The sequence below is a fragment of the Lonchura striata genome, chromosome 8 (genome assembly GCF_046129695.1).
Source record: "Lonchura striata isolate bLonStr1 chromosome 8, bLonStr1.mat, whole genome shotgun sequence".
NCBI lineage: Eukaryota > Metazoa > Chordata > Aves > Passeriformes > Estrildidae > Lonchura > Lonchura striata.
The window spans coordinates 27,348,543-27,368,831 of NC_134610.1; the positions used below are offsets into that span (position 1 = coordinate 27,348,543).

The 20,289-nt window shown below is 42.2% G+C and overlaps 1 protein-coding gene across 1 annotated transcript in view; it reads right to left on the minus strand.

Annotated features, from left to right (window-relative positions):
* Positions 1-17,272, minus strand: part of SPATS2L (spermatogenesis associated serine rich 2 like) — a 78,761-nt gene extending 61,489 nt beyond the window's left edge. Inside the window, exon 1 of the mRNA XM_021555470.2 lies at positions 17,176-17,272. The gene's annotated coding sequence lies outside the window, so the exon portion shown is untranslated. The remainder of the gene's footprint in view (positions 1-17,175) is intronic.
* Between the last annotated feature and the right edge of the window lie 3,017 nt (positions 17,273-20,289).

The following is a 20,289-nucleotide window of genomic DNA, read 5'->3' on the forward strand; positions in this document are numbered from 1 at the left end:
ATGGAAAACGGAGTGCCTGTTTACATCTATACATGGATGAATGGAAACTGACCTCCCAATTTCATTAGTGCAGGGAAGTAGTTAAGTTTTCTATTCTCTTGTGCAGTTGTGATGACAAGGCAGTCACGGTCTATGGTTTACCATGCATGTCAGATACAAATTATTCCTCTTTAGCAGCTATTAAGTGAATTGCACACTGGTCCTTGTTTGCTTTGGAATAAGATCTGTTTAGCAGTCACTCAGCTAATCCTAAAAGAATATGGCAATGTTTCTGAACATCCTGACTGCTGAAATCAGGCTCTACTAAGCCACTATGACTGGATTGTCTTGACAAACAAGTCTTTCCTTCTGTACTACAAAATAATCACTCTATGTACAGACTAGAAATGTGTGAGTCCTGTCATATTTAAGTAATTTTATCCTTATTGAAACTACGTATTTTGCCAAGGCCAAAACAAATTTTCAACTGCAAAAGTCCTGTCAGCATCATAGGTTCTAGTTTAAAGCAAGGTAGAAAACTCTTCATTCTTCTGCATCCAAACCAGCCAGATGTTCCCTGAAACACTTCACCTGGCAAAGGCTCCCACAACAAAGACTCTCACAGCTTACATCCCAAAGTCCATTACAATCTAAACACACATTTCTGCATGGCTTCCTGAGTCACAGTTATGTTCAAAATCAAAGGAATGAATAGAGCAATTTAAAATGTGATGCTTCAATGAAGAAATACAAGTACTCAGACATGTCAGTGTTAAAAAGCATTTCTGGGTGTTGGAATCTATACAACAGGCACAGGTCCATGAGATGAATAGAGGGGTTAGAAATGTGGTGAGGGAGGCATACCCAATTCCTTGCCTTTGGGCAGAATACCCCAACCAAGCACTGGGGAAGAGGCCTATGTGATGGCTCTACCAGGAGTTTTTCCTTTGAGGCAAGCAAGGGCAAGATTTGGCTGTTTCCCTCAAAGGGACATAAGGAAGGGCTGAGAACTCATCCCTTTTGTCCAGTGAGCACCTGAATCAAAACAGAGAAGACAGAAATATTCCTAATAGCTACTGCACTCCTTAGGCCAACATCCAGACATTTAACTCCTTACAGTACTGCCTGTAGTCTGCAGAAAGTATTTTTAGGATTTAAACACAGCAAATCAGATCATGGACATTATTGCACTGAGGCATCCTAGCGATTCTTCTTTTTTACTGTATCACATCACCTGCTAAACTCAGTTTTGATCTTTTTCAATACAGGCTGCGGAGGAGAATCCTCCCCAACTTCACCGGAAAACTAAAACCTGAAAAAGTCAAATGGGAAGAGCTTTATAACTTAATTTTTTTTTCCTCCTGCTCAATGAGTTCTTTTGACAATTTTTTTCCTTTGGAACTTGACAAGATTTCAAGAAGAAAGTGACAGATAATGCCAGAATCCCATTTATTGATGTGGTCAAGAAATATGGTCACCAGCATGAAATTATTCAAGCTAGAATTATAACTATTGGCCCTTTTTATTATTAAAAACTACCTTGAAACACAAAGGAACATAAGCAAAAAACTGAAGTCCAAAGTTCTTATTTTGCATCACCATAAAGTAACAAAGCAGACAGCTAACAGCATACTATATGTACAGTTCTAAACCCTCCCCATTTTACTGCATGCAGTAAAGATTTGTTCTTTCCAAGCAATACCACATATATCAAATTTGACCAAATGAAATATAATACCTTGAACAAACAATTAATTCTACAGGACATCTTTCCACAGTTTGATCACCTCCCTAAATCACCACTTGTCTTTACTCAGTGGTCCACGATACGTAATCAAACAATACGGAGGAAAAAATGACTCAAGGGAGGAGAAAGGAAATCACGAGTAAAGGTACAGCAGTTAAAAGGAAACTTATTTGACTTATGTATCATCACAGAAAATACTGTTGCTTAACGTGCAAATGTTCAAGTCATTTCCCATTATAATGAAAGGTCAATTCTTGAAGTGACTTTTATTCTCAAGCAACAAAAATATGCTGTAATAGGAAGGTATGCTGTCACTCTGCAGGCCTTAGAATGCAGGCTGAAAAACACTGACCCATATTCCTCTGTGACAGAACCATGGTGATGAAGGCCATGTGCATGGAGATGTCATTGTACCTCCTCACAGAACCTTCAACACATTGCCCTCCACTGCAGAGTATGAAGAGGGAAAAAGAGCTCAGATATCACATCACCAAACTGCACATCCCCCAGAGCTCGGTGACAAACAACTGCACCAAAACCAACATAAGCCCAAACACCTGCCACAAATTAGTGCTCATCGCAGTGCTACAGCCCTGCAGGACATACACACAACCCAAACATTCTAACTCCTCCCCATCTTGAACTATGACTCTTTTGACAGTTCCTAATCCTAGCATTAATGTGATATGTGACAATAGAAGAACAAGACACAAAGTTTAAATCTAGATCAGAACATTGTGACATGGCCCTTAATGAACCTAAAGTGCAAAATCAAAGCATAACCTGAGTGATATAACACTCTAGATTGGAGTCCTCATCCTACAGGAATATTTACTCTTCTGAAGAGTAAAACAAGGACTTTGATCCCTTTTCTTCTGATGCCTAACCTTGCCTGCAGCCTTAACCTAACCTGCACAACACACCCATCACACAGAAGAGCTCAAAAACCTCTTAATACTGCACTTCTTCTAATTCCTCTGTAGACCCATGAGCCTTCTAGACCCTAACAGCAAACATAATCTGCAATCTCTTCATTCCCAAGTAAATATCCTACACAAATAGGACTGGCGCACCTGTGTAAAATACTATGCTAAATATATCACATATTGTATATAGTGACTATAGCAGCACTGCAACTGAGTGTAAGTCATCAGTGTGTTAAGAATAGCTTGTTGGCTTCTGTTTTGGGTTGGTTTTTGGCTTATTTAAAAAAAAAAAATATTAAAAGCTAAGTTTATAGTGGAATCAGAGGCATACTCAGCTGGGATGAATGCTGCTAACATAGGAAACATTGGACTATAGACAACTAGCTTTTATTTCAGGATATTTCTTTGGTGAGGCCACTGATGGAAAATCTAGGTGAGAAGAAAGCACAAGGCAGGCGATCTTCTGAATGTTGATATGAACCACTGCAAAGGCTATTTACAAATACAAAAAAAGTGAGATTTTTGTTCATGATTATGGCACTTGGGGTTTTTTGGCCCTTTTCTGGGTTTTGACTTTGGCCTAGCTAGTGAGTCACATTTCCCTAACTGTCAATGCAGCTGTTTAGCACATGGAAAGCAAACCTCACTTTCTTTGACAGTCAGATCTTAAGACATCTACTCTCAACCTTACACCCAACACAGATTCTAAGTTCTGATGTAGTCAATAAGGGTTTCTGCTTGTCTGCCACTGCTACACTTCAACACAACACAGTGTTAAGAGCCTGTTAGTATCAGTCAGTTAGTAACAACAACTTCCAAAGCTGAACTCTGCCTGCCTTTAACCCAAGATGCTCCATTTTGTGCACTGCAGTTTCTAACCCTAGCCAGGGCATGCAGTGCACAGCACACTCAGCAGGGTCCAGGCTTCAGTGGACAATTCATATCAACATTTACAACGTGCACTTCTAACTGCAACAAAATATGTATATGACTGTAAAGCAGCATAAAGCTAAAACCATCCTCATCTGGTATTTGCCAGAGATTGTACAGCAAAAAAATCTGTTGACATTAGGATTGGGAAACAACCAAATAAAAGCTTCAGGACTGGATCACTTCTCATCCTACACCCGATTTCTGTTCAGTAACACAAGTCAGACAGTGATAACACAGTTGGGTAAATGGTAAGATATCTGTAAGCACCTTTATTCTCCTACCAGTGATCTCTCATTATTTCAGTCTTTTACTCCTCCTTATGTAACATCAGTCAAAAATTTCCTCCCAAAGCATTACAGGCCTAATCCAGTTCCTCCTGACTGTATTGGAGCCAGAATAGATCCATAACACGCACAGATGAACCAGATGACACTAGAAATTCAACATCACACCACTGAACACCTAGTATCACACCAGATGAGAAATCTCTTCACTGTTAGAAGAACTTGATCCACTGGAAGCCCAAAATGGTTAGAGGACTGAGTTGTGGGCACCAGTGAAAGTCAAGTTCTCAGACAAGGAACACAGAGCAATAGTTAACAAGTTATACTTCCTATAGGAACTGCTATCTGTTTTAAATATATATCATACTTCTGATAGATGGGGATAGCTTTTTCCACAGCTGGGAATATTTTAGTTGGATGTTGTTTATCTTTCCTCAATCTGTCTGACTACAGATACCTCAATTTATTTTAGTTTGCTCCACTCTCAGAAGAGGATTTCCATAACAACTGTACCATAACCAGGTACACTGTCTATAACCCTAGCAGATTCATGGTAAGCTCTCTTCACTAAGAAACTCACCCACAATTTCCAAAAAATGCCTTATTTTGGGAATTAACTGCATTAAAAGCAACTTAAACTTATTTGTTACACAACAACAGAATGACTGTCTTAAGAGCTGTTATCTATCTCAGCCTGGAAGTGATAAAAAAAGAATACCTTCCAATTTTGCAGAACTCTTTGGTGGAGCAGGAATAGCAACAGAATGGCTACTTAGACATATATGCTATAATCAAGTTCTCAGAGTGTCCGTGCACTTTGTCAAGATCAGCTAACTGAAATTCAGATGAGAATTTTCCCTGAAACACATAAGCCCGCATGCCAAAATTATTCCCCCTTAAGGGCAGGTGAGGACTTCTGCAGCTACATTTGGAAATATTAAAAAAATGACATGACATCCTTAGCCAAATGGTTCTGATAGTTCATTATCATCGTTACTAAAGAAAATACTCCTTAACATATTCCAAGATAAGATTTGCATGCTCTTCCTTACCCTGATCTAAGGGTGATTACACAAGCCATAATTTCTCAAGATTCCAGCTTCTGAACTTGATGAGTTTGTGCTGAATCCTAGAAGATGTCCAATATAAAACATATTTAAAACAGAAAGCCTTTGGGAGTAGCCAAGTAGGATACTTGAGGAAAAAAATGACCATTACAGAAGCTTTAGAGGATTTATAATTCTGTTTTGTTTGCAACTGTACAGTAACCTAGCCCATAAATAGAAACCAGGTGGATTTTTTTTTCCATTTTCTTTACTTTATTTGAGATTTGTGGGAATTATGGTAACCAAGCAACACCACAAACCTGGAAAGCCTTAGTTAAGACCATTGCTGATACCCTGATAAGCCAGGATGTGTTCAGTGCATAGAGGAGCTATGGGATCTCCATTTCTGTACATTCTAGCGACCACAAGATTCTAAAAAGAGTGAGGAAAACATTCTGCACAATCTGTGGACTTTCCATGCTTCAGTGTGAAAACTGCCTCTCTCTGAAATTAATTTTGCTGCCACCTGGAAGTCCACTGTGAGTTTTACTTGCCACTTCTGCAAGATCAATCTGTCAGGAGAGCTTCCCCTTACCAAGGCTTGGCAGCTCAAAAATAATGGGTCTCAGCATAATTGCCAAGAAATTAAAAATAATATCCATGGATTTATTACAAATATCACAGTGGATCCATGTAAATTTGAATGTGTTCATTAACACAGACCACAACCTTATAACTAAATGTTAATGATAAAAAATGTAACTAAACTGAAAAAAAATCCACAATGTTATTTTCTGGTCAGAAAAGCACATGAGAAGACTCAAGCACTTTACAGATTCTGCGATGAACAACAGCTGAAGTAACTCATTTTCCATGCAAGTGCAATCAGCACTATTTTCAAACTGGCACATCCTCCATGTAATCAGTCTTCAGCCTCCCAACAGAAGCAGAGAAACTTCTGAAGGAAGCAGTACTTCTTACTTTGCACACTAGCAAAATCAGCTGTGCCCTCACCCTGTCAAATGGTTTTTATTCAGCATTTTATAAAACATTTTTTAAAACTGCTCCAAAACAAAAGTAGATGTTTTCTTAATAGCAAAGTCAATCTATATATCTTTGTACAAACATTTCAAGACATAATCATATTCTGAAAAAGAAAAGTAGGCAAATGATGCTTTTTTAAAATGTTTAAATTATTTGCTTATTAAAATAAGAAGAGGCAGGGAAAATATGTCTGAGTGCATAAGCTTTAAAGTGAACGAGGGGTTATTTTAGGAGACAAAGGGTGACTACTGCACACAACCAATGTGTGGTGGATCCATCAAGGCTGAGGATACTGAGTTTATGCTGCCAGTCTGCAGACAGCACCTTAGTCTCACAGGTAAGACAGTGAGACCAGTCCCAAAAGCAAGACAGCCCAGCTATAACAGAGGTGTGCTTAAGACACATAGTATCTAGGTTTTGAGAGTCACAGAGTGCATTAAAATGTTCAACATGGAACAGGTTTCAGCTTTTCCTCATACTGACACCCAGCTGATACTGGGTTTTACTGTGCAGTACCCAATATCAAAGGTTACAATAAATAAGTATTAAACTCATCAAAAAGCCCCAAGTAGAGACTACATCTAAAGATATCCCCTGAAAGTTACACTGGGACACAGACAGAAGTGGGCTTCAGGGAACTGGATCTACTGCCACCATTGCTGGGCTTCTGAAAAAACATCACTCCACGACTGTGAAAAGTAGAACTGCTTGTCAACACATCATGTGCTGAGTGTGCCTTTGTAACAGGGTAAATGGGAAGGTTCAAAGAACAAACTACCTCCTGGGACTCTTTACCAGGAACTAGCCCAGCAGAGGAATGTACACTCTGCATCACCCATTGAAGGAGGTGCTGCATGCTGCTCAGAAAGAAAGCACGATGCCAGGGCCCAGCATGGCAGCAGCAACAGATCCTCAATTCCAATTTCACTTCACTCCATTGTCATTGCCTTGGTGTGTGGACAGGAGGGTTAAGAACTCCCAGGCTGCCATCACCCAAGCAGTTTCACACTTCTTCCTGACAGTCCTACAAGAGTTGAACACAACCACAAAGAATATTTGTACAGTACAGAGGTTAGACATATTCCCTCTTATATAAAACTCCAATCCTTCTCCACCTAGAATGGAGAAATACTCTTGAGCATTCAGATTCTAAGAGTGGGATCATAATGAATAAAAATGCAGGATGAAATCAATTTACAAATGTAAATACAACTCTAGCCTCTTTTGAAGATTTAATAGGAAGAAGAAGCAGAATTACCCAGGGGATCTTGGTCAGACTCAGCCATGAGTGTAAATGAGATCTCATTCCCATGTGGTATTTCACATCACAAGGGAAAACACAGAGCTCTCACAGCCCTAAGACAGAAGGTTTCCATGAAACAGTAATTTGGTCATCAAAGCAGCCTTTTCATGGGAATGACATACAAATAACAAAATAACACCCAAAGTTTTTAAGCAAGTTTCTCACGCTGGAGCTAAGACTATTTCACTAATGATTTAAATTATTTCAGCCTGGACTTCAGCTGAAATGCTTGTTTCAGTATTTTATGAAGGAACATGGGCAAAATAAAGCAAGTTTTCTGTTCTGGTTTTCTAGTCTGATAGTGAGTTTGGATAAAAGCAAGTAAGTGCTGGTGCAAATCTGGAACGTCTTCAGGGAACTCAGATAAACCCTTTGTTAAAGCAAACTGGAGTTTGCCTCAGTTTATTGGCATAGCATCTTCTATATGATCACTTACTCTGAATTAATGTCTGCATTTACTTTCCTAGGAACAAACATGCATTTACTGCTGACACTGAGACTCAGCAACTGCTCTATGACTTGGCACCTCTGCTCCAAGTGCCTTTGAGATACCAAGAGTAAAGTTTATTCCAGTAATAACCACTTGCCCACAGGACATGGTCTGAATATTTTACGGTCCACTAAAAAAAAATAACATCCCATTTAATGACAGAAAGTTGCATGAAAAGCATTACATGCACTATATGTGGCCAAGCTATCATCTCTAGTCCAACCTCTGCTTTGCGAATTATCAGCCTTCAGTATAATTATCAGTATGTTTTAGCTCTGCAAAGTCATAGTACACTGATGTTATTTTTCCTTTTTTTTCCTAAGATATTTGCCACTTCAGTAGAAGAGGGGAGTGGCACAGAGTAACTACAACCTATCTTTCTTGTTTCCAAGGTCTCCTGGCTTTCACAGATGGACCTGCAGGGTGGGAGTTCTGCTCAACATCACCCATAACTCCCATCCTCAGTATGAACAACCAAAGGTTTCAAACATAAGCAAATCCCCCAACATCCATAGCCGCAGATTTCAAACACACACACTGCCTGACTACCTCATGTTCACCTTGATCACCAATATATTAAATACTAAAATTTTCTCAGCCACCTAAAGTACACTTTTTCTAGTGAATTACCAAAGTCAATGAACTTGAGAAGCCAGACAAGCAACTCCTGGCGTACGTTGAGGAATACATCACACTGTAAAAGCTGAGGATTAAAACCAGAATTACTGAATTTCAAAATAAGAGTGAGATGATTATATCCTTCCACAGAGTCACAGATTGGGTAAGGTTGGATGGGACAGCAGTCGGTTACTTGGACCAACATCCCTGCTCAGGCAGGGTCATCCCAGAGCCCGTTGCACAGGGCTGCATCCACACAATTCCTGAATATCTCCAGGTATATTGAATGCCACTCTGGGAAAGTTGTTCCAGTGCACGCCACTCCTACAGTTAAGAAGTTCTCCCTTATATTAAGGTGGAACTTTCTGTCGTTGTTTTTTGAAGGTGGGGGGGGTGTTAAACTATGATCCATGAACACATACCTTTCTAGCTTTGTATTAACACAGACAGTTAATGATTTATGGCCTGTCTCTTAAGGAGTTCATCTACTGTATTTCCATTTCAATTAACAGCAGATTCCCTCCCAAAACTCCTGTGATCAGTACTGGAAACCAAAAACGTCCCAAAATGTAGCACGTAAGAGTTCCTGAGGTCCCTTCCACAAAAAATCCCAAACAAGCAAAAGGCAAAGCCTTTTATGGAGTCTGGTCCCAAATTCATTTAAAGACAAAATCCAACAAAACCAGCACACTCAGCAACAGCCCTTGCAAAGCAGCCCAGCTGCCAGCTGGCTGCAGCTCCAGCAGTTCCCCATGTTGGCCAGAGGCCTGGAGAAGGAATGCAGCTCTGCAGGAGCCTTGCTCCCATACATGTGGGGAAGCACCCTCACCACACTCCGACCTTACAGACTGACATTTCAAAACAAGCTGTCCTTGCCCAGGTCTTTTGGCACTGCAGAAAAACAGCCCTTGCTATCACATGTTTGACCATTTCCCTCTATTGAACCACTTCTGCAGAGCTGGGCTCTGACTTCACAGCCAGCTCAGTGAGGATGCATAGCCTGGTAGGTCAAATTCAGCCCAGAATAAGTACCATACCATGGTACAAAATGTCCGGTTTTTGTCATCAGTAACAGCAATCCTGAGATTTTTCTTTTTTAATTCACAGAAATCTCTAATATGAGGCTAAGCAGCTCTTTAGATGAAGATACTATTTACTTAAAACAGTGAACAGTAGCTTGAAAGTGTGCTATTCAAGTTTAACTAATGAGTTACATTGCTGCATTCTTTTAATATGAGGCAACAATGCTAATGACTAACTCTTTTGCAGTTTTATAGATCTTGCAACTACAAGATGATCCCTCTTTCATTTAAAAAGTCCCTTGTTACAGATTAAGAAATCATGTTTTGCTTTTTAACAATTCTCACTAAAAAGCTTTGGATGACACCATCACCCATTTACAGGCTGATGTTAGAGGACTTGACTGTACACAACTGCAGTAATAACTTCCTGCATTCAATATCTCTGGAAATCCAACACTCGGGCAGCAATTAAAAATTTCGAACATTTCATCATCTGTACGGTAATGAACAAAATAATCATGGTTGTATACTTAGGTTAACTTCAGAGAGGGGAATCAGGTGTTAAAATGCCAGTATGTCAGCCTTATCCCAGAAGCAAAGAAAATGGAAACCCATTATTCTTTGTCAAGAGATCACAGAATGGGTTGGGTCAGAAGGGACCACAGTGGGTCATCTGCTCCAACCTCCCTGTTCAAGCAGGGCCATCCTAGAGCACACTGCACAGGATTAGGTCAAGATGGCTCTTGAATATCTCCACTGAAACAGACTCCACACCCTCTCTGGGCAATCTGTTCCAGTGCTCAGTCACCGCACAATAAAGTTCTTCCTCATGTTCAGGTGGAGCTCCCCATGCATCAATTTCTGCCCATTGCCTCCTGTCCTATCGCTCGGCACCATCAAGAACAGCCTCCTCCATCTTCTTGGGATTTCCCTTTAGATATTTAAACACGTTGACAAGGTCCCCTTTCAGTCATCTCCTCATTGCAATCCTCGTTGTACTCATGGCAGTACCATAGATGAATTTACATATATGACCATCCCATGCCAGGTTATGCAACAGCAGAGTGACTTCCCGGACTGCCAAATCATGGAATCACAGAATGGTCTGGGCTGGAAAGGACCTGAAAGATCACATAGTTCCAGCCCCCAAGCCGCAGGAGTAGGAACATCAATCACTAAATCAGGTTGCCCAGAGCCTCACTCAAACTGGCCTTGAACACTTCCAGGGATGGTATCCACATCCAAACAACCTGTGTTGTTCAGAACTTAAGGAAGTTTTGTAGGCTTACTCACTTTACTGCAAAATAAAGTACAACATTTCCCATTATAGAGCACCCTTCATCCTGAAACACCCTGTGGACTCTGAATCCTCGCACAGAACAGTCACAAGTTTCAGGACTGAGCGCTCAGTGGAACTGCTGCAGCCCGCTCCATGGCTGGCTCTCATGTCATATTCTTGGCTAAGGACAGAGAAACAAACTCCTATTCACATCAAAGTGCTGCAAAACTGCCAATACATGGAGAGGTCTGACAGGACCTTGGTTTGAAGTATCTCTTCCCCAGAAACTCATCTACAGAGGATGTAGCCTGCACCTGTTTCAGACATGAAGGGCTTGTGTCTTTCACAATAGGAAAAATCTGTGAGGCTACCAGCCATGCTGTGATGCAGACCCAATAGCACACAATTTGGATCATCTTGTTTCAAAAAGCCCAATCTTCCTCCCTATCAGGGCTTCCTCCAACCATCTCCTTCTGCTCTCTTCCAAGCCTACAGGCACTTCTCTTACATAGCAGCTGCTCTTTCTTTGCCTTACACTTCAGATCTCTTCAGGGCACCTCTTGCCCCACCTGCACTAGAGCTCTGTGCACCTGACAGGACACATTTGATTTTTTGACTCCTTTCTCCTGCTCTTTCCTTACATTTCAGATTTGGCTGCCTTTCTGCTGGCCAGATGAATTATCCACTCCCTTTTGGCTTCCACTGTGTCTGTATACAACATAATTTGGTTATTGTAGAGGAAGAAACCCTCAAGAATTTAAACAAGCAGGTTTCCTTCTTTCATTCTAGTAACAAAATGTGTGCAGCACATGGGAGACCTCAGCAGCTGCGGGAACAGATGATGAAGCTTTTCTGCACCTTAGAGCTGTGCAGTCTATCTCCACACCATCCTTCACTCCAACATACCCAGTGCAAGGACAGCAAGCTCCAATTCTAACACCAAAGCACAGTGTCACATGACAGCACCTGAACAAACCAGCCAATTAAAAACAAATTCTAGCCAAAACTAAGTTATAAATGGAAAACAGAAACACAGAAAAGGCACCGATTGGGTCTTAAAGATCACTAAATCAAATTCTACACAGGCTAATATCACTGCATAAGGTAGTTATTCCCTCAGCAACACAGAAAGGAGAAGTCCCATAGTGATAATATTTTGGGACTTGTAGGTTTTCCACTGCTACCATAAACCACAGCTTCTGAACATATTCCAACTGAGAAATGCTACCACACCCAAACTGCTGTGCAATGGTTTTATTGCATTTAATTTTACAGAGAACCATACAGAGCACTGTAATTTAGATACTAAAAGGGAATAACTTAAGTGTAGTGCAGAAGAGAAAGCCACAAACTGGATGTGTGTAGGACACTGCTGGTTTTATGTATTAAGTAATTTAGTCTGAAACAATCATTTAAGTACGTGCTTGAGCTTCAAGTCATCCAGAGCCCAAATACTCTTTGGTGGCAGTTGCACCTAACTGATAAGGAAGTCTCATGTCTTGATCTGCCACTATGAACCACTCTCCTGCAGCAATGAAAGCCAGGTGCCACAGTTACCATTCAGGCAGACACTCCAGGGTTGAACCTTCAGGGCAAGTACTGCACAAATTTTTAACAAAATTAGCCAGGATCCTGAAGAGCTATCCTCATTTGGAAATGTCTCACCAACACTATATCTTTTGGTGGTGCTCCAGGTAAGGCTCAGTCAAGCACGATAAATTCTTGCACGTACTTTACACAAGTTTGGGCCAACAAACACCAGTCTACCTACCCCAAACCTAAGGTGTTTATTCTGAAATGCTGCCAGGCAGGTTGACTTTACTAGCATAGAAAGATAACTCCGTGAGACTGAGCTGTCAACACCACGGCGGCAGCAGCTTCTTGAATGCCAACTCAAAATACACCCACAACCTTCAAGGATAGCCACCATAACAGTTTGCTTGGCTATGCATAGCACAAAACAGATAGCATTGCTCAACTCCACCCAGGACAAAAAAAAGCATCAACCCTCTCAGAAACACAGTTCATGGCAACACCAGGTTGCCACTTAAAAAAAAAAGAAAAAACAACAGACCTTCAGTCAAAGAAAATCAAATAAAACTGCAGCAGTTCACACAGGCCAATATCTGCCCCAAACTCTGACTAGCAGCACACTGGTATCCACAAACAGGTGAGGCTTCTTTGCCATTTGAACTCTTACCTTTCCAACACTTAGGAGATTAGATTCATCATTAATTTAAATACTGGACACAGTACACTGCCATAGGCATTTTTTCAGCCAGCAAACCACTTGAGAGAGTACTGAAAGGCCTATTATGAAGGCCAATCGCTATCCTTTTCTTGAATGACCACATGAAAATCAGTGACTGTTCCACAATGGTTTGAAAGGGCCTTTTGTCTGAAGGAAAGGACAAGGAGTCACAAAGTATTGCAGATTCATTTGTAACTCATGGCTTTGGAAGAAACTGCAGAGCTTCAGTTAAAAGCAAACTAAGAAAAGAACAAGCTTTGGAAATGTTATGCCACAATCCTTTCCCACTATGTACATGCAAAGCATATTTTTAGTTGCTTTTGTATTATAAAAAGATGGGCTGGCATTCTAGATTATTGTTGTTTTACAAGAGAAGCTTAAAACACTTGCAGAGTTTTGATTTTATTCCCAAACCCTAATTAGGGTCTGCAGCAGTATTGTATAAACAGAAAATCATCAGGAGCTTTTTCTGGTACATCTAGTAAAAGTGCAATTGTACTGGAAAATAAGTGAAACCATTGTCACTGTTGTTTAATAATCACTTTAGTAATTGAGCAAATTTGGCATTGCCCATAAAGTATAAAAGATGGCCAATTCACGAAAAAGAGTTATTTTATACTGAGAAACCAATATTAGACTCTAATTTTGAAGTCTGTTTCTGAAGTCTCACCGACAATTATGTCATCTGCCGACAACTTCCCAGAAGGAAAAAATATTTTACTTCTCTGCCTACTCCAATGACACTTCAATTCCGAGATTTTACACGCAAAGGTACACACAAATTCAAAATGGGACTTGCACATATGATTTCATTACAGTTTCTAAACAAGCTTCACATGCACAAACTTTCAGCAGGACTGACAGTGGAAGCTAATAACCTAAAATAGATTTCTTCTAACCCATACCTAGAACTAGGGAATTACTGCATTTTCATTCAGAAACAGGAGTTACAGATGACAGACTTGCCCTCTTCCCTGCATGTCCCACCCACGTACCATGAAACTAAACAGTCAAAAAGTGTCAGTTTTCACTCCCCAGCTCCGTGCCATATCCCAAAATTTATATTCCCTGTGATCCCACAATGGCACCAAAACCAAACAATGTATTTTGCACACACCATTGGTCAAGGTGCCAGTTACATTTAGGTCTTCTGACCACCTTATCAAATTACATCAGGCAAGGAGCTGGTCCTTGGCACATTACAAGACTGCACAAGGGCCAAAATTTTTGCTGTAGGAAGCAGCTATGATGCCACTCCCATATATACATGGGAAGTAAAAGTCCTGCCATGACAAATACACCCCCAAGGTAACTATACACCCCCTCATTTCATGCTCTCTAAAACAAGAGCTTACCATTCTGAGGACTGTAAAGAGACTCCTGCCAATGCAAAGTAGAGGCTAAACCATGCCACACATCTTGAAGCTCAAGGTGCAAGAAACCCACAGGGCATAGAGGTGTGACATGCAAAGCCCCCTGTTAATCTCAGTGAAGTTCAGGATCCAAATTCTTTGATTTAGTAATGTTACAAAGCACTGCTTTCAAACAACTTTTAACAGGAGAAGGTGTCAGGCTAAAATAAATGTGCTTCACTACTGTTTCTTTTTATACTAGAAGAAGAAAACTGTGAGAAAGCTGCTGACGTATCTGAGGAAGGAAGGCAGGAGGAACAGAAAAACTGAAGCATTAGAGCAGTGCAGAAAAAACTGCACTGTGCAGAAAAATGCTGCACAGCGTAGAGTAGCACCACACAGGAGCCGTATTTCTCAAGAGCAACATGGACAATAAAATCCTTGATATTAGCTACAAATCAACTACAATTAACAGTTAACTGTTATTTTTCTTCCCTAGATCTTCATGAAAAGTCTCACTGCCCTTTGGTGTTCTGCTCCAAGTCATTACACAGCTTTACTTTTATCCTCCAGTGCACAGTGAAAAGTGGAGTTTGACCTTTCCTTTATATTTGTAAAGCACGATAGCAGATTGTTTTGAGAACATGACTGAGGTGGGGTTTTTTCTATTCTGCATGACTAACATTGCTAACAGTGTCTAAAGACGTCTAAGACATGGCCTCTGAAAACACACCAGGAAACACAGACCTTTAGAATGACAAGAGACCATATGTGTGGGTAAAAAAGTACACAAACATAACGATTTGTGAGATATAATGCAAAATATAGGCTGTCTACAACTGCTGACAGGCACATGATTGCTAGAGGAAAAACTTGAAGAAAATATAAAATACATTGTAGGCCACTGGAAACTCTGTACTTTCTCTTAAAAACAGGCCTGAATCAATTTCGGCTCCAGACAAGCATTTCCTTAAAATTTGGGAAACAGCAGGAAGATGTCCCAATATAGCCTTGTTTCCGTTTCTTTGAGCAAGAAGGACTAGATAAGAATAACAGATCTACATTGAGAACCAAAGCGTTCTCAACAAAGAAAGACACTTGTGTTCAGTTTTAGGCTCAGTTCAGTTTTAGGCTTTTACTCTATATCAGACATAACAATAATTCTCAAGCACATTTCTTCTCATGCATCAGCCTGGGCATAAGGGGCTGTGGAAACAGACCCTTCACTTAAGGATAACCCTGAGGACATTTTGAAGGGTACTTAGTTTAATTCATCTTTATCACAGCACTTTTTTTATGCAGTAAATTTCCCAGAGTTGTGGCCTTACCTCCTTACAGTTATACAGCACCTGCCACAGAACAAGCCTTATCTTGTTTAGTGTCTCATTACATTTAACAGATCCTGCTGTTCTCAAAGTGCCAAACTCCTTCTACTTCCCTAGCACAATTAGTGGGAGAACACTCACAGCCTAGCACCAGTGTTTGGCTCCAGCAGTTTGTGATGGCGTCTCACTAAATTCATCAACTTGTTCTGACCTGGAAATCATTCTGCATTTGCACGGTTTGACTGCATTCACAGAAACAATTGTGGCAAGGGCACAGTGTCCTGCTTACAGCAGCTTGAAGACTCTAGTCAGTGGCACTCAACAGGTTGCCATCCAGGATTTCTTTCATGGATAGTGCAAATACATTCCTACTTAACTTGACATTCTACATGCAGCAGCCTTTTCCACTTTCTGTGTAGGAAGTTTTTAGTTTACCTTCTTGAATGTTTTGGAAAATACTTTATAACTGCATCAAGAGCTTGAAGGAACAGAAGGAAAATGCCTCTTGCAAACACTGGTAATTCAAACTTAAAGGTTAATTAAAAAAAAAAAAATTCCCAAAGAAGATCATTAGTTGCTGTGAAGCACATTTTGAAACCGAAATCAACCAAATCAATCCAGTGGAATGTGATCTGGAATAAAACAGATGGATTTTCTGTGGTGTCTCTTAGTTCTCCAAAAGAAAACAAATCTGGTAGTACAAGGGATGCACAGCTCCAAGGGATGAGGCTGAGGGTGGGGAAGGAGCTTACACTATTAATTTACAGCGCAACAAAGGAGGCATTGCATTCTGATAGAGAATAAGAGTACTGCCAGCTGCCACTGCCTATCAACGAATTCCAAACCTACGAATTTTGTTATGTATAGTAAAAAAGACAACAAATATTTTAAAAACCCAACAAATCCTAAACTAAATACAAAATCAGTTACAAAAAAGCCCTATCATCTTGGCGGTCTTTTACCTTGGCAGAGATAAAAAAAGAACGGCAAATGGGCGGATTTACGCCGAAGCAGCAGCCGAGGCACAGCAGCTCCGTGCCTACCTTGCGGTGCGGCAGCGCTGGCAGCAGCGCTGGCAGCAGCGCTCACAGCCCCGCCGGAGCCCCCGGCGGCGGCTCGGGACCGACCGCTCCGCCGCCTCAGCGCGCCGGGCACGGGCGGCCACGCTCAGCGACACCCGGCTCCCGGGGAGCGCAGTTAATCATTTATGGCCCAGGCTGTTACCGAATAGCCTCCAACAGCCCAGCCCAGCCCCGCTCCGGAGCCGCCGATGGCCGGCGGAGCGGCGGCCGAGGGGGAGCGGCGGCGAGCGGCTCCCGGGCGCTGGCGGAGCGGGTCCCGGCGCACGGCAGGCGGGGTCCAGGGAGCGAGGCGGGCCCGGCCGCGGTCCCCGCGCCGCCAGGAGGGGCCCGCCCGCAGCCGGGGCTCGGCGCCGGGATCCGAGGCGACAGAGCGGCGGGTGGGGCACCGCGGCAGCCGCACCCGCCCCTCCCCGGAGCCCCTCGGCACGAAACTGCCGGCGGCCCCCCGCCGCCCGGCGCAGGTGCGGCTGAGGGGAGGCGACGCGGCGCCTTACCTGGTGCGGCCGCGGCGGAGGCCGAGCAGGGGCTGGGGCCGGTGGCGGCCGTGGCACCGCCGCCCTCCCGCGGACACGCCTCGCGCCCCGCCCCGCGCGCCAGCACCGCCCCCGGGCCGCCCCGGGCCGCGCTCGGGGCCGGGCGGCGGCGGCGGGACGGGCCCGCGGCGAGGCCGCCCGCGGCGTGCCGGGGTCTGTGTGCGGGCCGCGGGAGCTGTGAGGGGCGCAGAGCGGCCCCCGGCCCCGCACACGGGATTTACGGGTACCCCGCTTGCCGCGCACACACAAAACACACGCGACGTGCTAGGACAGCGCTGGGCCTCGTGTGAGGAACTATTCACGAACTTCTCCGTAAGTGAAAGTGAACAGGCGACATCAGTCACGGCCAGCAGATGAATTTCGTCCTCGAGAAGAGATGACCGAGAGGGCACTTCATAATGTGTATAAATATTTAAAGGGGGAGGGAGGTGTGTGCTATGAGGATGGATCAGGCTCTTAGTGATGATGTTGAGCGCAAGAGAAGAAAGTGATGGACAGGAAGTTCCACCTGAACGTGAGAAAGAACTTCTTTACTGTACAGTGACCATGCATGGGAACCAGTTGCCCAGAGGCTGTAGAATTTCTCTCTCGGGAGATACCCAAGAACCCTCTGAACACAATCCTGTGCCTTGTGCTCTGGGATAACCCTGCTTGAGCAGGGAGTTTGGCCCACATGACCTACAGTGATCTCTTACAACCTTACCCATTCTGTGATGCTGTAAATCTCTATGAATACGCATGGCAAACAATGAGAATATAGACATTTACCAAAAGTTTTTCAGTAATCAGTGTTTTAAAATACCACCTAAAAGGTGCAAATAAAATACAGTCAGGATTGTTAACACGAAGTAATAAGTAACTATTCACTTGAATTTAAACTCTAGAATGCAGAGGTACATCCATACACTTGGAACAAAAAACCAACCAACCAACAACAAAGAAAAAATCCAAACCAAACCCACCCCACTCCCCCACCAAAATTCCATAAACAACTACAAAACAGATTTACTGTCAGCATTGGCATCTTATACTGTCATAAGCATTTCCCTTAACCCAAATACGTATCAGTTCTCATTTTTGTTAGCAATAATTGTCACAAGTACTGGAAAATCATGGTGCTCCCTCTCAAAATGGTTGCATACCTCTTTTCCAGCTAGCATAAATGGGACTTTCCTGGTAATAACACACTTCTATTTGACTCCCTCCCCTCAGCCAGGAAATGAACTTCACTGTTTGGAGGCAACACTCGAACCTTACTGTTTTCAACCGAGGATTCTGAAACTGCTGCACTGAAAATCATTCAAGGTGCAATTTATAATGAGAACATATCCAACCCACCCTGTAAACCAGGCAGAGCTGGCAGCGTTTCCTCCTGGCAGAGAACTCCACAGTGGGACAGTGCAAGGCTCGCTGCGACAGCGGTGCTCCAGGAAACCTCACTGGGCGCGTTCTACTCTGTTCAGGCACGGTGGCTTTGTTGATATCTGTCAAATGCACTTGTCCACCTGCTGCAGAAAGCTGGGCATGAATTACATAGTCAATGTTATGTTAAGGCCACAGGTTGAGAATGTCTGCAATTGGAATAATAGCTTCAGAAGTATTCAGATCTTCAGTAAATGCTTCCTTATTGTAAACAACGTAACTTGGAACATCCAGGCTTGTATTTGTGTAGGGAGAGTGCTCCTTACAGTAATGCCAATATTTGTCTGCACCCTGAGCTGTATGAATTTTGCCTGGGAGTTTTGGAAACGATTCTGAAGTTCCAGAGAATGGTAGATTATATTCATAAAACAAGGGTGCCACTGACCTTTCAGCAAAAGAGAATAGATGTGAATCAGGGACCTGAGATTCATCTAAAGGAACACAGTGGAAACACACAGGATGAAAGGCTCTAAAGGCTTTACAAATTATATTTGGATGAGGGAGAGCAGGGAGAAAGAGAATGTGGGAAAAAGAAGAATGAAAAAGGATCCTGCTGTTTAGCTCATGCATAAACTGTATGTGCCTAGCCAAAGGTCACTCCTTTTATTTTCTCATTAATTTCAATGACGGTAAATGGTATATGAAGAACAATCTAAAAATAAGAACAGCCAGAAATAGCTTAGGGTTTTTGTGTGACAGTGTGGCAGGAAGAAAAGCCTGAACTGAAACTTCATTCCAGATCTTTACTTCCGACTTTTGAAAAAGTAGTGACTTAAAGTTAATTATTTAAGATAAACTGTAAATCTATTTAGAGAAGTTAAGCAAAAGTTAAGTGGTCTACTTTTTCCAATAAAGTTTTTATACTCTGTGTACACCAAAATTAATTCCTGAGGGAATTTTTTTCATCTATTGTTCTTGTGAGAAATGGTCTATATGGACAGTTTTGTGGGGGAGTTTTCTGGGTTCTAAACACAAGTGGAAAAAAAAAACCCACTAAGTACTAGGCAGCTGTAAACTGAGGAATAACAGCTTTGGGAAGCTTTCAGGTGCATGCAAAAGCTGGCACAAGGAAATTGGCATACACAGCAACTGAAAGTAGAGGCTGAAATGGGAACATAAAAAGAATAATGTATGTTTTGCTGTGGGGGTCATGAATGGCTGCCTCAAACAAATCTTCAGGCAACTGGAGCTCTTTATACAGAGACTGATGCAACATCTGCCAACCTTTTTTTTCTAGGGAATAATGGGCCAATATCTAGAAGGCAATCTACAGACAAGGTGACACAGATTCTACATCAGCATTGAAAGAATTTTAGCATTACTCCACCAGCTTTTCAATTTTTTGCAGCAGATGTGCAAATCTGCATTGGTTTGCAGCATATTTGACTGTATGCTGAGCTTACATTTGCAAAAGAGGACGCCAGCTGCCCAGAGTTTAGTTCTCATCTTCTGTTTATGCCAAATAGCAGTATGAACCTTATGGTTAACATACCTTGCAGTGGTTCACTTTCTGTGTAGAGGTTAGTAACTGATAAAGGTAAAATGAAAAGCAACAACAATTAAGCATCTCAGATAGAACATTTGGGCTATATTAGAAATGAGATGACCTGCTCAAAGCACCAACTTTGGATTTTGCATTAAATCTTTAGGTCA